Source organism: Gopherus evgoodei, chromosome 1 (assembly GCF_007399415.2).
Source record: "Gopherus evgoodei ecotype Sinaloan lineage chromosome 1, rGopEvg1_v1.p, whole genome shotgun sequence".
Lineage (NCBI taxonomy): Eukaryota > Metazoa > Chordata > Testudines > Testudinidae > Gopherus > Gopherus evgoodei.
In genome coordinates, this window is record NC_044322.1 from 87,087,001 (window position 1) to 87,107,370 (window position 20,370).

Below are 20,370 nucleotides of genomic sequence, written 5' to 3' on the forward strand. Positions count from 1 at the left end.
TAGATTCCCAGGTATCGAAGTCAGGCTGACTGGTCTATAGCTTTCCAGCTTCTCCTTTTTGATATTTAATCTGTAATAGGTTCAACCTGAAAAAAAATCAGTTTCTTGAATTGAACTAAAACATCTCATTTTGAAAAGTTTAACATTAATTGGCATCTGACTATAGTGCTGTGGTGCGTCATGGGAACTGTAGTCCAAAAGTATTTTCATGCTGCATCTGGAAGCCTGCTTCCCAGCTTGAGTGAACAGAAATATGCTCAAGCTTGCACCCGAAAAATGGCAGCATAGCCAGGGGTAGCATGGGTGGTGGCCTCACAAAAATGTAACCAGAGGTCTAGGTGGGTTTGTACTCGGGTGACTACCCCAAGTAGTCTCCTGTGCTATTCCTGGCTACACTGCATATTAGCTTGTGCAGAGCTGGCTTGTGTTTGTCTCCCTGAACTGGGAGGCACATCCTGAACTACAGTGTAAATGTACACTTTGTGCTTCATGCCCCTAGTCTCTCTTATGGGCTGGGCTTCTTGGCTGGACTACATCTCCCACGATATACTCCAGTGTCCCCTCTGACCAAAATGTATGGTGCACCATGGAAATCACATGACTATGGTCTATCAAGGGACATGTAAGCCACCCCAGGTGCTCAGTCCACAAGGATGTATGCGGTATGAGGCATATGAACTACAACTCCCATGAGGCACTGCAGCACCATAGGAACATGCAGCTAACTGTTGAGTTGAATCAAAACATTTAGATTTGAGTCAGGAATGTTGAAACATTTTGTTTGGATTGAAAATTTTGAAACAAAACATTTAGATATTTTGACAGCTTCAACAGGGGAGGCTAAGGAAGCCCCCACACCAGAATGTCCTTAGCACTCACCTGACAAGTGTTAGATCGCTATTCAAATCTCTTCATCATGTCAGGTGGAGGGGGAACTTGAACCAATGGTCTCCCACATCCCAGGTGAGTACCCTAACCACTGGGCTAAAAGTTATAAGGGAACTTGCCCCTATCCCTGGCTTCTTGCAAAAACAGTATAGGTGCTTAGCACCAGGAGACAGTTTGTAGCTGAGAATCCCAAGTGGAAAGAAGTGCCCCCCTGCAGCCCAAACTGAGGAGCTGAGCTCCCTGGAGCAGCAAGGCTGAGGAAACACCCCTTCCCTTAGCATTTCCAATTAGGGTGACCAGATGTCCCAATTTTATAGGGACAGTCCCAATTTTTGGTCTTTTTTCTTAAATAGGCTCCTATTACCCCCTGTCCCAATTTTTCACACTTACTGTCTGGTCAACCTATTTCCAACTGGCTAGCCTAGGTGACGAGCTGCCTAGTGTTCCTTCTGTGAATTCCATTTTAGGGTGCCCATCTCTCACCATTCATTGTATAGGATCCTAGGTGCAGAACTCAAACTTTGTAAATCCCAATGACTTTCTAGGCCAGGGATCAGCAACCTTTGGCATACGGCTCACCAGGGTAAGCCCCCTGGTGGGCCATGCCAGTTTGTTTACTTGCTGCATCCACAGGTTCTGCCAATTGCGGCTCCCGCTGCCCACAGATTGCCGTCTCAGGCCAATGGGGGCTGCGGGAAGCAGCATGGGCTGAAGGATGTGCTGGCCGCCGTTTCCTGCAGTCTCCATTGGCTTGGGACAGCAAACCGCGGCCAGTGGGAGCTGCGATCAGCTTACCCTAGCGGGCTGCGTGCCAAAGGTTGCCGATACCTGTTCTAGGCACTCAAAAGTTAGCCATGGCAACACTCAGCATCACCATGCTAAATTCTTTTATGAATCTAGCTCTTTGGGTCGTGCTCTTTTCTTTCCTCCCTGGGTGCTTTCATCTACTGCTTCCTGTCAATATGTGCTTCTGTTCACCAATAGTGGCTATGCGACTACTAAAAGCTTCCTCACAACGGTACTTTGTCAGCACTAGCAGAGCCATTGGTACAAGAAGTCAGGAAAACAGGACTCTAGTGATAGGTTCCTTCCTTGCTGTAATACATCTCAGCATAGAGTTCTGAAAGTTGCTTTATTAAGTTTGACTCCTGAATCAATCTCAATTTTCTTACAGGATCATTCAAAAACCAAAGCAGCAATAGTATTTTTATTTCAGATCATGAGTTCCCTATGTATAACACTACAGAAGGCAGCTTAATCTCCTGCTAAAGCCAATATAAAACAGGAAAAAATACCCTTGTCTAACAAGTTGACTCTGAATCTGAAACTTTTTTCAGATATGCTGATTTGTTTCCTCACAGTCTTTGAACCATCCCCTCCCCCTCATGCATCTTTCTTTTCCTGAGTTAATTGCATCCCAAAGCAATGCCACTGCCTTGCATAGTGAAACCTGGGTATACCTGAAGTTTTGTAATTTCCAAGCTTGACCTGATTTCTGCAACTGTCGTGTGCAAAGTAACTGCAGTAAAAATACTGCAACTCACCAATGTACATTGACATGCTTTTGTTCTTTTAATAACCAGAACATCTATTCAGCTGTTTCCTGTACTTAGCTTTTCCTGACCATGTGCAGATATGCAGATATATATTATTCACTAGAAAATTAGTCAACTGTTCATTAATACTCAAGAGTCCCACAGCAAGCTGTTCATTAACTTGATAACAAGCTATTATATTTCTTAGTTGCTCAAAACAGTTGTTGATACAGACTAGAATGTCATAGAACTCAGTGGGAAAAGAAAGAAACATACATTCTTAAATGGCACAGGTTAGCAACCTCTGGCACGCGGCTCTCCAGGGTAAGCACCCTGGTGGGCTGGGCTAGTTTATTTACCTGCCGCATCGGCAGGTTCGTCCGACCACGGCTCCCACTGGCCGCAGTTAGCTGTCCCAGGCCAAGGGGGACAGCAGGAAGTGGCGCGGGCGAGGGATGTGCTTGCTGCTGCCTTCTGCCAGCCCCATTGGCCTGGGACGGTGAACCGCGGCCAGTGGGAGCCGCAGTCAGCTGAACCTGACAGGTAAACAAACTGGCCCAGCCCGCCAGGGTGCTTACCCTGGTAAGCTGCGTGCCAGAATTTGCCAACCCCTGTTATACAATATGGAATTACCTAGACTGCGACTACGTTCCTTGTTTACTTTCACCTAACTTTTTAAAAATTAAAGCATCTTCTAAACATCTTCACTAATGGATTTTTCAGTTTAAATCGAGGATGAGGCAATGACTGATATCTGATTTGTATGTGAATCTTGATGTTTGAACACATTTGGTTCATCAAAGCCTGAACTGAGAATGGGTATAGATTTGGAGTACCACGCTGAAGAGTTGCTTGGGTGTGGAGTTAAAGAAAGGGAAGATGGGCCAGTGTAACTGAAAATATATATTACACCGCACATTCATACATGTACTTAGGAAATTATCCTAATATTTTGTTTGATGATCCTAGCTACACTAAACTAGTATGATGTGATGGAGGCCATGGAAGTACACATAGTTTTATAAACTTTTCCAACTACATGAAATGTTCCCATTAAAAACATATAGAATAAATTATGGGAATCTGTGAAAAATCTCCCCCCTTTGGATGCTGCTATTTATTATGCTCTCTTTATGTATCTTTTATTTGATGTCTATGATAATGTAAGAAAGAATCTGATAGGACTATGTCCATCAGGGTGGTGTTCACTCACTTTTTTTAAAAAAAAAGGAGAAAGAGGTGTAAGTGTCATGCTCTCTGGAATACCTCATGACCATAGGTGCCTGTCTAATGGGAGACTGTCAGAATTAGGACAGACACTCCAAACGGGTGGTGTGTTCTATAATTAGATTTCACCAAGCCATTAACAAATATGAACTCATGGAACACTATAACTGACTCATGGACAGTCTGTCTTGCCACCAAGACAAACTGGATGGATTAAGTGATAAATGGTCACTTACACCAAAAAAAATCGTAACATTCAGGTTGCTTCCAGTCTCAAGACACCAGTCACTTACCTCACATCAGTTGGTACCCAAAATCTTGCACCAAAGACAACACCTGTAGCCAATCCTTTAAGAAACTATTTAAGGGTTTATTAACTAGGAAAGAGAAATAAGAGTTAAAGCAACCAAATATATATGCATGCACACAAATGAGTTATCTAAATTCTAAGAATGACAGTGTCGTAATGGTCTGTCAATTCAAAATATCTTTCAGAATGGATCCAGGGGGGAAACCCTGGGGATCTTTGTCAGTTTAGAGTCTCTGGCCCTGTTAGAGTTCAAACAGTGAAGACAGATGCAAAATTTTCCTGCCACTTTTTTATTTCTTTCATTCAGCTTCCAAATCTATAGAACAAGCTTCCTTGTATGTCTATCACACTTCCAAGGTGTGATAGAACCATTAACCAATCCTTTGCATTGAAATGTTTCTTGATGCCCCATCTGATGTTGATAATCATTCTGGATAGGCAGAGAACAGGGAAAGAAAGGGGAAGTGATTCCCATGCCCGGGTTCACAAGTTCAGATCAACAAACTATTTCATTATTATAAAGAAAAACTTCCATATTTTTGATAGCATGGAATAGAGACATTACAAATTAGATTAATGAATGCAGCAACTCTGTAAACTATTTAAAACTTGGTTAACCAGACTCTGGAAGGTGGCTCCAGCATTAATTAATGAAAATGGTAACATTATGAACTCAGAGTCCCATATCAGTGATGAAAGTGGATTTTTCTGTGTGCATCCTTACCTAAACCATGACAGAGTCCACTCACCAAAGTGGCACCACCTGCTAGCTGTTTCAGGGATTAGCTCTCTCAGCCAGCACACCCCATCCTGGTGGTGCCTCTCTTACTGTCGTTTCCACTTGCAGACCTCAGTCCAGGAACCGCAGCATCATTTTCAGGACTCAACCCTTCGGTCATGCCACCCTCAGTGTTTTCCCCTCCCAGAGAGAAAATCTCCCAGTTCTATAGTCTGTCTGTTACAGCTATCCCCCTATTCCATTTTGTTCCTTACAGCTGTCCCCATACTCCATTTTGGTTTTGTTCTCCTCCTGTGTCCGCCCTTCCCTGGCTGTTAAGTTGTTTACCAGGGCCACTGCCCTTCTCATAAATCGTTTACCAAGAGCCATTGCCCTTCTCAAAGGGATGGCCACTTGTGCTGCGTGCTAAGTGGGACCACTGCCCTGTTCAAAGGGTTAGTCCTGTTATCACCTTGTTGAACCTGGGCTTGGTATAGGGCAGGCAATGTCCAGAGCTGCAAGATCTATTGTGTTTTTAAGATCCTGGGCATGAGTCATAGGCCTCATATGCTTTTGAGTCACCTATTGCACAGGACTCTGCCCAGGCATGTCTCTGTGCTCACCTGCAGTTTTTCCTTGTGCCTCCTCCCCTGTGACAGAGGGAGCCTATCAGGATCACTTGCGGGAAACTGCCTAAGTTTGCCTTTAAAAACAGACATTTTGAAACAAACATCAGAAAGGTTCCTGCATTGCTGCCTGGTCTGATCAGCCAGGGGTTTTGGGGGGTCCTTTCTCTGCTCTCATTTTATTTTTGAGCATACCCCCGGTTTTTAACCCCCCCTCCCCCAAGAACGAATTGCTGCCTGAGAGATCTCCTGATTATCAAGACCGTACCGAGCCCTCCTTGCTTCTTCCGATGTTACTGCTGCTTCTGCCTTTGCTGCTGCCTCGGGGACTGGTAAGTATCCCTCTGCAAAACTTTCCATACTTTTATTTTATTACTTTAGCTGCTGGCTCTGTTTCCCTAGCACACAGACTCAAGCTAAACCTTGGTCTGTGTCTTAAAACCTCTCTTAAACTCCGCAGCGCTTTGCTGCTAAAAATAAGCTTGTGCCGCTGCTAAGCTCTGCTCCCTGCTTTCAGCTGTATCCACTGCTGCAGCCACCATCCCTTGGCTTCCTTGGGGGCTGCCTTGGGAGCTGTATCTTGCGCACATACCACTCTGCCCTCTGTGACTTCCCCATAGCATAAGGTGCACCGTAGGTTTTGCTTTTTTAGTTTAATAAGTCATAGTTTGCTAAGATTGTAGAGCTTGTAAGTTTCACCTGCCTTGTTATAGTTTGCTGTTTTGTTGCTCTGTATAGTTGCTTGTTATAGTTTGCTTAGAATTGTGATATTTGTTGTTTTGCCTAGTCGTTGATTAAGATAGATTTAAAAAAGCCATTGCCTGGTTGTGTTCTGTACCTGTTTTATTACTTTGTATAAGATGCTTGTAATTTATATAAGTTTAATTAAGTTGAAGGATAGATAAGGTTTTTACTGCTTAATTCGTCTTCCCGCTGTCCCAATCTCTCCCTGAACTTTCCCGTGTCTGTTTTTCCCCCACTCCAATCTCCCCCTCTGTGTACTTCCCTGTGTCTCCCTGTTGTAACCCCTTGCCTCTTCTCCCCCTGTGTAACCTCCCAAACCCTTTGCCGCTTCTCTCCCTTTTTTTTGGGTGTCCCTCCAGCCCTTCCTTACACCTCTCTGCTGCCTCTGTTCGTGCTCCTGCTCCTCCGCTGCCCCTCCCCTACCGAAGATCACCATCACACTGCTCCGTTTGTCTTCACCCCGCTGCTCCGCAACTTCCCTGAAGTGCTCTCCGTGGCTGCAGCCTGCTTCTTCCCTCAGCTGTGACCCCCATTCTCCACGTGCCTTCCCATCACTTACACGTTCAGCGCCCTCCCCTCTTGCTGCTCCCAGACTCCCCTTAAGTGTGCTCCAGCTGCTGTTGTCTCCCGTACTCCAGCCCGCAGGCTTCTGAAGACTGTTGCTCTGGGCTTCACCCTACAGGGCTTCAGAGTCTCTTGCTGCTTGCAGCTGCACTCTCCTCTCATTAGTTACCACTAATCACTCACTCCCCTCCCCCCTCCCACTTCTTGACCCAGCTTTTAGGTACACTCTTGCTATCACAGCCTCACAAATTAAGTCAGTAATTTTCTACATTGCATAATTTTACTTATCACCCATATTGTATTATTGCACTGTGATTCACATTTTACTTGTGGTTATAACACCCCATTAGTTGCCTCTATTTTTCTAATATACTTTGTATACCATTTTTATATAGAAGCTACCATTTTATTTTGCATTCCACACTGTATCTAGAGTTGTTCCTATATAAAGTTGAGTTGCTTATTGACTGTATTGTATCCCATTGTGCTGAACCCCACTTACTGTACCCCACTGTTAAAACTCCCTACACTGTTCAGTAAGAACCCCCCTCCATCATTGTCTATTGTAAACACCTTATACACCCCATCCCATCGCATTTCATTGTTAAATTCCCACCACTTCCTTTAATAAAGAAATTAATTGGCACCCCACGTGTGTGGTAATTGCTCCCCAAGATCCCATATATCTGCAGGCAGGGACATAGTCCAGCCACTTCCCCAGTGGCAAGTGTATGTGGGGGAGTAATCTGGGCCCATCCACTATGGGTCCCAGTCCAGGGACCCTGTTGATAGCAGCCTCCCGCTGTTTCTCCTTAACTTCTCCACCAATACTATTTCAATTCTCTGGCCACTTCCTCACAGCCCCAACACCTTCTTCACTCTCTTCTCAGGGCCTCCATCCCACAAGTCCCATCAGGCAGCCAGGAGCTCCCACTTGCTTCCTCGATCCTGGCCAGCAACTGCTCCGTCCAAGGTGCTACCTTCCTGCAGCCCATGAGGAACACAATCCTCTCTCCTTGGACTCGCTGCAGCAAGTTACTGTCTCTGGCCTTGCAACTCCTTTTATATAAGCCTGTGGGACTCTGATTGTCTGCTTCTTGCTCAACATCCCTAGGCTGCTTTTAACCCCTTCCTTTCTGGTGTGCTGTGAACAGCCCAACACTAAAGGAATTTGCCAATAGCCTTGAGTTAAATCAAAAGAGCTGAGTTATTTAGCTTTGCTAAAAAGGGCCAGCATATAAAAACCTCAGTACTGAAACAGCAATGAGTTTTCTATAGTCAACAGAAAGTCTTATAGTCTTGTCTTCCTTAGGGACCAAAACCAAAATTAACACCCAAGAGCTGGCAGACTCTTTAACTACTCTTAGGTCCAACGTGCTTTGTATTTCTGTACGAATTTGTTCTTTAACCTTGCAAATGGCTCTATAGGGCCTGCTGGGAGGTTCTGTAAAGATTGTATGAGTTTACAAGTGTCTTCCCTGGCTTGTTAGAAAACACTTCTTTGTATTTTTGCAGCATTGACAATACGCCTGCCCTTTCATCTGGTGTTAATGCACTGCAGATATCAGTGCTTTCCAGAGTTGAGTCAGTTTGGACTTCAGCCATTAAATCAGTGAGGTGGTGTACCTCAGTTTCCCCTTCTACACAGTAGATCATTTTTACCATTGCTTCTTGCTGTGGCAGGCTTTAAGTCTGTTTTCATATGCTAGCTGTGGGACAGACTCCCATGAGGCTTTTTAACATGGTATGTTAAACAATCCTTCCCAAGAACTTGCGTTTTGTACTTTCTTACAGGGCATAATGTCTACACCAAGTCCCCTATTTCAAAAGTGTGTTTACATGTATTTTTATCTCATCTCAGTTTGGACTGACTGTCTTTAAGGTTAGTTTGAACAAGATACATCATATCTTTTCATTCTTTTTTGAACATTTATACATATTCAGTAACCAGCTATTTTTGCCTTAGTGTCCCTGTCATGCTGTCTGGGGTGGCTCACAACTGTGAGTGTCTACCTCAGTGCAGACTGTCAGAAAACAAGGGCAGACAGCCCAAACTGGAGGTATGTTCTATAATTATATTTCCCCAAGCCAGTAACAAATGTGAATTCCTGGATCACTATCAGTCTTACCATGGAGTCACAAATAGTACGCTTAGACTCTCCAGGCTATCCTGCCACCCAGACAAACTGAACTTCATGATAAATGGTTACTGAAACCTCAAATCATATCACATCAGCTTGCTCTGAGTCCCAAGGACCAGCCACTTACCTTGTATCAATTAGTACTCCAGAACTTACACCAACGACAATGCTGGCAGCTAATTCTATAGTAAGCTAACTAAAGATTTATTAGCTAAGAAAACATGGGAGTTATTAAGAGGTTAAAGCAGGTAGAATATAATAACAGGTAAATCAGTTTGTAATTCTAAATGAGTCAGTGACTTAATAAACTGTCAGTTTCCCAAAAGTCTATCAGGGTTATTCAGAATAACTCTGGGGATCTCCATCTTCTCGTTCAGTTATTCTGCCCTGTTAGAATCCAAACAGTCCAGTGATAAAGGATCTTTCTTTGAATTCATATTTATGGTATCTTCTCACAGAAAGCAAGCTAACAGTTTTGTGGGCTTTTCTTTTGACAGTATGTGAGTAATGCAGACAAAGGAGATCAAATGGGGAGAACCCCACTGACTCTTGATGTACTTCCCTATAAGCAAATAGCAAATATGATAATAACTCATCCCAATCTTGAACCATCTTATCTGCATACATTCTCTGCATAGATTTTAGGATCTCATTGACTCTTTCAACCAAAATTTGTTTCTAGGTGATATGAGGTAGCTTTTAGTTGTTTCACCCCACAACTTTCATAGCTCCCTATATAGCTGAGACATGAAATTTGACCCTCGGTCAGATAACATTTCTTTAGGGAAACCCACTCTGCTAAAGACAGTGAGAAGTGCTCTTGCTACAGATTCTGCCTCAATGTTAGACAGAGCTACTTTTCAGGATATCTAGTGGCAAAATCCACAACGACCAAGATATATATTTTTCCTCTACCCTCAGACATGACTCTTGTATTACAGTCCAAGGGAGTAGAGGAACTTTCTGGGGTCCTGTAGGTCTTTTTTTTTTTTTGACATAATTCACAAGGACTGAAATAATTCCTCACATCATTCTGTGTTCCTGGCCAGTAGAACATTTTCTTTATCGTATCATAGGTTTTTTGTGCCCCCAAGTGACCAGCAGAAAGACAATCATATGCTAACAACATTAATTTCTCACAGTGCTGGGTGGGCACAACTAATTGCTTATAGTCTTGCTCATGACTCCCCTGGACAGAAGCCTCCCATCTTCTTCAGAAACTTCTCCCTATTTTCCCTTCCTGCCCCCATCCCCCAGGAAACACTTTCTTATACTGTCTAGAGTGGGAAGTCTATCCTTTGTTCAACAGCAAAACACTGGCAGTTGACGTCTGGGACAGCTCTTCAGTCCTAGGGGTCATCCCTTCCTCTGGCCCCAAAGGCATGCTGCTTTTCTCTGCCTTGCAGGAGCCATCCTCAGACCCTCTCATGCCTGGAAACACACCTTTTCCTTCTGCTGCAGAGGAGTTAGACAGCCTTTCCTTTTCTCCTTCATCAGTTTCTTGGACTTTACCACTTCCCTCTGGGATCCCAGCATAATCTCTTTGTCATGGGTTATCATATTAATAGTCTTAGCCATATGCAAAATATCATTCCCAACAAGCATTTAAACTGGAATACTACCCAACACCCTTTCTCTCAAGACACCTTCTAAACCTTCCCATTCTACATGCACTTTAGCTTAAAGTTACAGAAATTTTGTCCTCCCATTGCCAGAAGCTCACCTTTTGGTTAGGTAGCAGGTCAGTCTTTTAAACCATGTTTCCCTTGACCACAGAGATCTGGGTTCTGGTGTCTCTCCCCACAATGTTTTCCCTGTTATTTACTCTGGCAACCTTCAGTCTTCACAAAATTCATCATATAACCTGGGGGTGTCTCTGGAGCTCCTGTGTTAAGGACAATTGTATTAATATGGGTTGGATGGGGCTTAGTTTCTTGTAGCTTAGGGCATTTATTTCTTAGATGATAAGTGGAGTTACATTGGAAACACTTCATAGACTCTCCTGCTTCACAGGAAGTTTGTGATGGGGGATTCCCAGGAGGGGAACAATTCTGAGGAGGTGAGTGCTTGGTCTCCCAATCACTCTCCTTCTTCCCAGGGTAAATCGAGATCCCCCATTTACAGTGGGTTTGTGACCCTCCTTTTGTGACATGCAATCACTGATATCTGTGCTTGCATAAAGTCATCCTCCAGAGTGGCCATTTCTAAAACAGATGTTGAAGACTTATCCCACAGGCTATTTCTTACATCTTCAGTGCATATGCTTATGAAATGTTCTTGAGCAATGAGATCAAACAGGTCACAATTTTCAGCCCCCTTCTCTGTTACCAGTTTCTCATTAGGGCCCACATCTTATAGGCATATTCACTATGACTCATGCCAGCACATTTCTTGAGATTTCTAAATTTTAACATATATACTTAAGGAGCAATTTAAAATCTTTGTTAAACAGCTTTCTTAAATTCAGAATAAGTCAAAGCTTCCTGGATTTGCATTTAATTAAATACATTCAAAGCTTTATCAGATAGTTTTGCAAAGTGTGGGGACTTTCATGATCTCAGGAATCTTATGAACCTCACATAGCCTTTCAAAAGTGGTAAGGTATTCTTCCATGCAGTCTGCAGTGATTCCTTGTATTCAGGGCATAACTTGTCCAAGCGAAGGGTTCCTTGAGTGGAGAGAGAGGTTGGTGACTCTGGCATCTCTCCACATTTTTCCTCTCATGTCCTAATTATATTTCCTCTCCTTCTTCTTTTCGTGGTCTTTATCACAGCTCCATGACTCATTTATGAGCAGCTGTTTCTCTCTCTTCTTTCTGCTTCTCAGCTTCTATAGCTTGTTGGAGGGTGGCTGTTTCTTTCTCCTTCTACTCCATGGCTCACTTGTAGGCAGCTATTTCTCTCTCCTCTTTTCGTTTCTCAGGTTTCAGGGCTCTCTGATGGGCATCTTCCCGCTCCTTAATCCTCATCTCCATTTGCCACTTTTGGTGCTAGTGTTACCGGTCAATGTCTTCTTTCTCCATTCTGGCCAATTGCAGCTTTGCAGTTGTCTCACTGTTGCTCATTTTTATGCTTTGTCTTTTCCCCCTTACCCAAAATAAGCAAACAAAAAAACCCAACACATTGTAAATTTTATTTGACTGTTTGCAGCCATTACATCTGAGACTCACTTAAAAATTGCTATACTGGTGCTTAAAGTGTAAACCTCATTTAAAATAACGCTGCCACTTTGACATACCCAAGGTGAAGCCTAGACTAATGAGTAGCTGTGTCACCATTGCCTTCTTACCTGGGGTGTCCTTTACATTGCTTTACTGCTGTAGCCTCCAGTAATGATGTCTCACAAACAGCCTTCAGAATGTAAGTCACTCCCAGCTTAGTCTGTGTGTGTGCTGCAGCCAGCCAACCACACTTAGTTTGCATTGCAGAATGACCCCAACACACACCCAGTCCTAGATTTCCCCTCAAAAATGTATGCCCTGTATTCCCAGACCTCCCCTGGACAATGCAAGTTTAGATGAAGTATTGTATGAATAGTAATAACATGCAAACACTGTATTATCCCAAATGGAGTTTCCCATACACTTAAATTCAAGCACACTGGTTTAGAAAAAAAACAATGAAACAAGTGTATTAACTATAAAGACATAGGTTTTAAGTGACTACAAGTAATGAGGCATAAAAAGTTGGAAATGGTTCAAGAAAAATAAAGATAAAACACAACTAATGCCTAACTTAACAAACTGTGTCAAATTCAAAGCAAAGTTTTCCCCACCACATGATGGGGAGAGAGAGAGAGGGGTATGTTGGGCTGTTTGTCACCTTTTTTATAGTGTCAGTTGGAAAAAAAATCTCTAGCTGAGATTCAGGAGACAGAGTCTACAAGAAGGGATCTTCCCTGCTGCTCTTACTAACCAGGTGGAGCTTCTTTTGTTTCCCTTTCTGACAGATGGCCAGAAAAGATTAAGCATCCTGTAGGATAAATGGCCCAAATTCCGCCTTTAGGGATGGTGACAGACCCAGGCCAGTGGGGTACAGGAGTCTGGTAGAGGACAAATATACTGGTCACTGGATGAGTAGTTTTCTGTTCCCTGAGTGACCAGAGCAAGGGCTGCACTAGAGTAATCAGGAACCTGCTGGAACCAATTAAGGAGACAGACTGATTAGAACACCTGCAGCCAATCAAGGCAGGCTAATCAGGACACCTGGGTTCAAAAAGGCGCTCACTCCAGTCAAGGAGTGGGGAGCCAGAGGAGAGGAAGTGTGTGTGAGGAGCTGGGAGCAAGATGTGCAAGGAGCTGAGAGTGAGAGGGTGTGCTGCTGGAGGACTAAGGAGTACAAGCGTTATCAGATACCAGGAGGAAGGTCCTGTGGTGAGGATAAAGAATGTGTTTGGAGGAGGCCATGGGGAAGTAGCCCAGGGAGGTGTAGCTGTCATGCAGCTGTTACAGGAGGCATAGACAGCTGTAATCCACAGGGCCCTGGGCTGGAACCCGGAGTAGAGGGTGGACCTGGGAGACTAATCGCGTGCTGATGGACCAGGCTTCTCAAGACCGAGCTATGTTGCGGGAACTGGTAAACCAAGTAAAGACCCTTACAGAGCTGAACCGCAGCCATGATCAGATGCGGCTCATACGGGCCAGCCCTCTACTCTGGGTTCCAGCCCAGGGCCCTGTGGATTACAGCTGTCTATAGTTCCTCCTGTGACAGCTGCATGACAACTACACCCCCCGGGCTACTTCCCCATGGCCTCCTCCAAACATTGGCTGCAGAAAATGACATCAGGAGGATGACGTAGAGGCATACCTTCTGGCCTTTGAGAGAACAGCCATACGAGAGGCCTGGCCTCGATCAGTGGTCTGGCATCCTTGCCCCATTCCTCTGTGGGGAGGCCCAGAAGGCCTACTATGATCTGCCTGAAGAAGCTGCAGCAGACTACCCCCAACTGAAAGCAGAAATCCTGGCCAGATCTGGGGTATCAACTGCAGTGCGGGCCCAGCGGTATCACAAATGGAGGTACTAGGAAAACACAACCCCACAGTCTCAATTGTATGACCTCATCCATCTTCCACGAAAGTGGTTGCGAACGGAATTCCAGAGTCCGGAAGAGATACTAGAGGTTCTGGTCATCGGCCGATACATGAGTGGGCTACTGCCAGACCTTCGTGCTTGAGTAAGCCAGAACGAACCCTCCACCTATGATGAGGTTGTCGCACTGCTAGAGTGGCAAAGGACAGTGAGGGAGCTGACCCGACCAGTTAAGGAAGAGGCACCTCAGGTTAAACTAGCAGCAGGTTAAACTAGAGCTCGGGTGACTGGGCAATGAGGAGATCACAGGTGGAAAAAGAGAGGGGCTGAAGGCCCACCAGAAGCCACAGAGTAAGAGCACTGAGGGAGAAGAGGATCATGATGTTAGACTGCCCAAACCAAGAGACCGGGGAATGCAGATGTTATGCCTGCGGGGAGTAGGGACATATAGCTGCACAGTGTCCCAATGCTGAGGAGCCAATGCAGTGTAACCTGGGGAACTGGGCAGACCCATGCTCCCTAATCTACTTTGTGGGGTCTCACTAATCCCACATATGTACACCAGACCGGTAAAGCTAAATGGGGTAGAGACCACAGCACTGGTTGATTGGGGGGTGCTATCACGCTTGTCTCGGGGAAGCTCATGAAGTGTAGTCAACTGCTATGGGCTAAGCATATGGGGATAACATGCGTCCATGGGACAGTTGGTTATTACCCCACTATCCCAGTAAAACTCGAGATTCAGGGGAACACTACTGAGGTAGCAGCAGGTGTAGTCCCTAAACTCCCATAACCGGTGCTCATAGGGAGGGACTTCCCAGGGTTTGGAGACTTACTCTCAATAGGAGGATTGGAGAAAGAGGGAGCCCTGAAGTTAATGAGGCATCCACAGTAGACTGTCAACCCCCGAATCTTCTCTGAAATATCCCCAGATTTATTTTCCATTCCCAGACAGGGTAGAAAGTCAAAAAGGGAAAGGAGGGCAGCTAAGGCCTTGGGAACCTGAATACTGACCCAAAGCCAGAGGGTCGCTCTTGTAGGTAGGCAGACCCAAGCAGCTGAAAAGGAGACCACCCAGGAGGGAGAAGTACCTGAGTCTGACCTCCACCCTAACGCTTCTCAACCAGTAGAGGCAACAGACTGGGCCCCTAGATCTTGGGCAGATTAGCCCCGGAAGAGGAAATTTTGGACAGTTCCAGGCTGAAGACCCAAGGTACGACAACATTAGAAAGGACGTGACTGAAATAGATGGGGTCCCCATGGAAGGGAAAACCCAGGGACCAGGACCCTATTTCATAATGAAGAAGAATCTCTTATACCAGGTTGCACCAGTACAGGGGCAGAAGGTACAGCAGATCCTAGTACCTCAAAAACCAGAATGCTGTATTAAGTCTTGCTCATAATCATCTTTTGGGGGGGCACTTGGGGATAGAGAAGACCCTGGCACGAGTCCTACGATGGTTCTTCTGTCCCGGAGTACATGGAGAAGTGCGGAAGTACTGTGTGTCCTGCCCGGAGTGTCAGCTGCACAGTCCCCATCCCCACCTGAGGGCACCTTTAGTACTCCTTCCCATCATAGGGGTCCCCTTTGGGCGAATAGCCATGGACCTAGTGGGACCCCTGGAGAAGATGGCTCTGGGCCACCAATATATACTTGTTGTTTTGAACTCGCTACCCAGAAGCCGTCTCCCTGCAGAAAACAGCCTCTAAGATGATAGCCAAAGAGCTGGTGGGAATCTTTGCCTGAGTGGGGCTACCATAGGAGATATTAACAGACCAAGGAACCCCATTTATGTCAAAGCTAATGAAGGACCTCTGCACGCTGCTCCATATACATACTCTGAGAACTTCAGTCTACCATCCGCAGACTGATGGGTTGGTAGAAAGGTTTAACCGAACCCTCAGGCTATGATAAGGAAGGTGGTAAGTCAGGACAGGAAGGATTGGGATACCCTACCGCCCTACCTTATGTTCGCTATCTGGGAGGTACCTCAGGCCTTGACTGGGTTTTCCCCATTCAAGTTATTATACAGGCGTCACCCTCATGGCATACTAGATATTGCCAAAGAGATATGGGAAGAGGAACCCAATGAAGGGAGAAATATAATAGAGCATGTAATACAGATGTGAGACCGGATAAAGACTGGGTCACCCCTATTGTACGAGAACATTTGGAAAAGCACAGGAGGCCCAGAGAATTCATTACAATCACCAGGCAAAAGTCCGACAGTTCCAGCCAGGGGATCGGGTGATGGTGTTGGTACCCACAGCAGAAAGCAAGCTTCTAGCCCAATGGCCCTATGAGGTGGTTTGAACCTGTGGTGGCAAGTAACCTACAAGGTACGGCAGCCAGGACGCCGAAAACAAGAACAGATTTATCACATCAACCTTCTGAAACCCTGGCATGCACAAGAGGCATGCATAACTGTCCAAAAAAGACCTAACCCAGGAAAACAAGCCTTCCAAACAGGTGAGAGTGTCTCCCGATTTAACACCAGACCGGAAGAATGAGGTGTCTGAGATGATCTTCCGGAACCAAGATGTGTTCTCAACAAAACCAGGTCGAACAACTGAGACATATCACCACATTGTCACGAACCCTGGGGCCAGGTAAGAGGCCCTATCGGGTGCCAGCGGCCAAAAGGGAGGAAATAAAAGCAGAAGTAAAAAAAATGCTGGAGTTGGGGATCATCGAAGAATCCCACAGTCAGTGGTCCAGCCCAATCGTGCTGGTACCCAAACCTGATGGCACCACAAGGTTTTGCAATGACTGCCGGCCTGAACAAAGTATCCCAGTTTGACACATACCCCATACCTCACATAGATAAGCTAGTGGACCATCTGGGGAATGCCCAGTACTTGACTACCCTAGACTTGACAAAGGGATACTGGCAGATTCCCCTTGCAGAAGACGCAAAGGAAAAGACTGTGTTCTCTACACCAGAGGGTCTTTTTCAATATACTGTCCTCCTTTTTGGACTACATGGGGCCCCAGCTACTTTCCAGTGCCTCATGGACAAGCTGTTATGCCCGCATAACAGTTATGCTGATGCCTACTTGGATGATGTGGTCATTCATACCCCAGACTGGGAAACCCTCCTAGAGAAGGTGGAGGCAGTCCTTGATACCTTCAGGTGAGCTGGCCTTACAGCAAACCCTGCCAAGTGCGCCGTGGGGTTTACGGAGGCCAAATATCTTGGCTACATTGTGGGAAAAGGTCTGGTAAAACCCCAAGTGAACAAGTTGGAGGCCATCCAAAATTGGCCCCAACCACGTCACAAGAAACAAGTCTGGGCATTCTTAGGTGTAGTGGGGTATTACTGATGATTTATCCCCCACTTTGCCACAAGGGCAAGCCCCCTGACAGACCTAGTGAAAGCCTATGGACCTAATCTGGTGAGATGGTCTGACGCAGCAGAGGAAGCATTCACAGACCTACGGACTGCCCTCTGCAGTAACCCTGTACTGATAGCCCCGATTTCTCCAAGGAATTTATCCTGCAGACAGATTCATTGGAAGTAGGGTTGGGGGCTGTTCTATCACAGATGGTCGGGGAGGAGGAACACCCAATTCTCTACCCTCAGTAATAAACTCCTTCCAAGGGAACAGAAATATGCAGTGGTGGAGAGAGAGTGCCTTGCCATAAAATGGGCCATGAAAGCATTGCGCTATTACTTGCTCGGGCGCATATTTGTCCTCGGGACCGACTATGCCTCTCTTCAATGGATGCAGCGGAACAAGGAGAAGAACACAAGGGTGACCAGGTGGTTCTTATCCCTCCAACCTTGCCAGTTCTGTGTGCAACACAGGGCAAGGAGCCGTCACGGTAATGCTGATGGCTTGTCACGTGTGCACTAACACCCCAAGCTGCTCAACCCCTTGGTGTTGAGCAGGGGGGAGGGATATGTGACAGACCCAGGCCAGTGGGGTACAGGAGTCTGGTAGAGGGCAAATATACTGGTCACTGGGTGAGTAGTTTTCTGTTCCCTGAGTGACCAGAGCAGGGGCTGCACTAGAGTAATCAGGAACCTGCTAGAACCAATTAAGGCAGACAGGCTGATTAGAACACCTGCAGCCAATCAAGGCAGGCTAATCAGACACCTGGGTTTAAAAAGGAGCTCATTCCAGTCAGGGAGGGGGGAGCCAGAGGAGAGGAAGTGCATGTGAGGAGCTGGGAGCAAGAGGTGCAAGGAGCTGAGAGTGAGAGGGTGTGCTGCTGGAGGACTAAGGAGTACAAGCGTTATCAGACACCAGGAGGAAGGTTCTGTGGTGAGGATAAAGAAGGTGTTTGGAGGAGGCCATGGGGAAGTAGCCCAGGGAGGTGTAGCTGTCATGTAACTGTTACAAGAGGCACTATAGACAGCTGCAATCCACAGGGCTCTGGGCTGGAACCCAGAGTAGAGGGCGGGCCCGGGTTCCCTCCAAACCTCCCAACTCCTGATCAGACACAGGAGAAGTTGACCCAGACTGTGGGGAAGATCACTGAGGTGAGCAAATCTGCCAAATAAGCGCAGGACCCACCAATGTAGAGGAGGAACTTTGTCACAGGACAAATTGGTAGATAATTGTGGTTTTGTGTGTTTACATATATATTGTTAGAGGTTAACAATGTAATCGAACAGTTCCTGTCTATATTATATTCAACTAATTCAGAGATCCAAAGGACATCTTAACATTTAAATCAGTGTTTCTCAAACTGGGGTCGCCACTTGTGCAAGGAAAGCCCCTGGCGGACCAGGCCTGTTTACCTGCCCTATCCACAGGTTCGGCTGATCACGGCTCCCACTGGCCGTGCTTTGCCACTGCAGGCCAATGGGAGCTGCTGGAAGCAGTGGCCAGTACGTCCCTCAGCCCCCGCCACTTCCAGCAGCTCCCATTGGCCTGCAGCAGTGAACCATGGCCAGTGGGAGCTGTGATCAGTCGGACCTGCGAACAGGGCAGGTAAACAAACTGGGCTGTCCCATCAGGGGCTTTCCCTACACAAACGGTGATGCCAGTTTGAGCACTCATTTTAAATGAACTGAAAATATAGTGATATCACTGTATTGCTCCCTCTTCAAAGTATATAGCAAATCACCTGTGAATTGTGGAAAACAGGAAATTGCCTTATGTTAATTCATGTAGCTAATTACCAGTGATACTTAGGAAATAGGTCTACTTCAAAGTCTCAATGATTACCTATTGTTCACCTAAGAACTCCAAGCTGTCAAGAGAAGGCCTGGAACTGTATTTAAAAAAAAAAAAAAAAAACAACCCTTGGGTCCTGATCCTTTTATCTCAAGTCTGCTTGCTGCTTTATGCAGGGAAAGCTTAAGTCGAAGACTGAGATCTCCAGTCCCACCTGGATCACCCTGGATATGAACACTGGACTACAACCTATGGACTAATTCTGAGAAGTCTTTGCAACTACAAAGCTCACTATCTCTACTATGAAATGGTTCTGTCAAAACTATACTCATGTGATGTCTGTGTACTGATACTTTATGTATACCAATGCTCTTTTCTTTTTTAATAACTTTTAGTTTTCTTAAGGATTGGCTGTAAGCTTGTATTTGGGTAAGATATGAAATATTAATGACCTTGGGCAGTAATGTGTCCAATCTTTTGGGATTGGTAGAACTTTCTAATACTATTATGATTTTCAGTAACCTTCATCGTATTTGACGTGAGTGTCTGGGTGGAAGCCCAAGGCTGGGTTGCTAAAGTAAACTGTGTTTTGGCTAAATCTGCATAGCCAGTAAGGTATTATAGAAGCTGTTCATGCTGGTTTGGTAAATCTAAGAATTGGAATACCCATCAACTTTGGGGATTGTCTTTGCAGTTTGCCCTAATTGAGTAACCTAACTGTAGCTTCTCTGAGATTTACGTCACACCTTTCCTGCTTGATTACTCTATTTATTGCTTAAATGTAAATTAAGCAGAGCACACAGTCCTTTCTTTGAGACAGCTCTAGTTGCCAACCTCTGTTTGGAACATGTGTCAAGATCATCATATCATGGTACTTATACAATGTTGCCACACATTTTACAAGGATGGTATTGACCATCAAATTATGAGTTTCAGATGATATCTTACACAGCATACTTTGTACAAAGATTATTACAACAGAGTGTAGGGTGTAGACACGGGGTACATTATGTCAAGAGCTGGCATATGGTTTGCCAGTGCCACAGTAAGAAACAAATTGACAGCCATTGGCATACCTACCCTGTTACTTAGCCACTGGGCTTTGACATTCACTAGCACCAATCTCTCTGCGATTGATATGAGGTATAGTAAAGTAATGTTTCAGAGTAGCAGCCGTGTTAGTCTGCATCCACAAAAAGAACAGGAGTACTTGTGACACCTTAGAGACTAACAAATTTATTTGAGCATAAGCTTTCATGGGCTACAGCCTACTTCTTCGGATGCATAGAATGGAACATATGGTAAGGAGATATATATATACAGGAACTCAGTTTGAGACCAGGGATATAAAATTTAAATCACAGCTCTCTTTTTTTTAGTTACACAACAAGATGGCTCCTACAGACTCTAAGCATGAGACCCTGACTATGCCTGCATCATATGAGAAATTCCTGATTATAAAT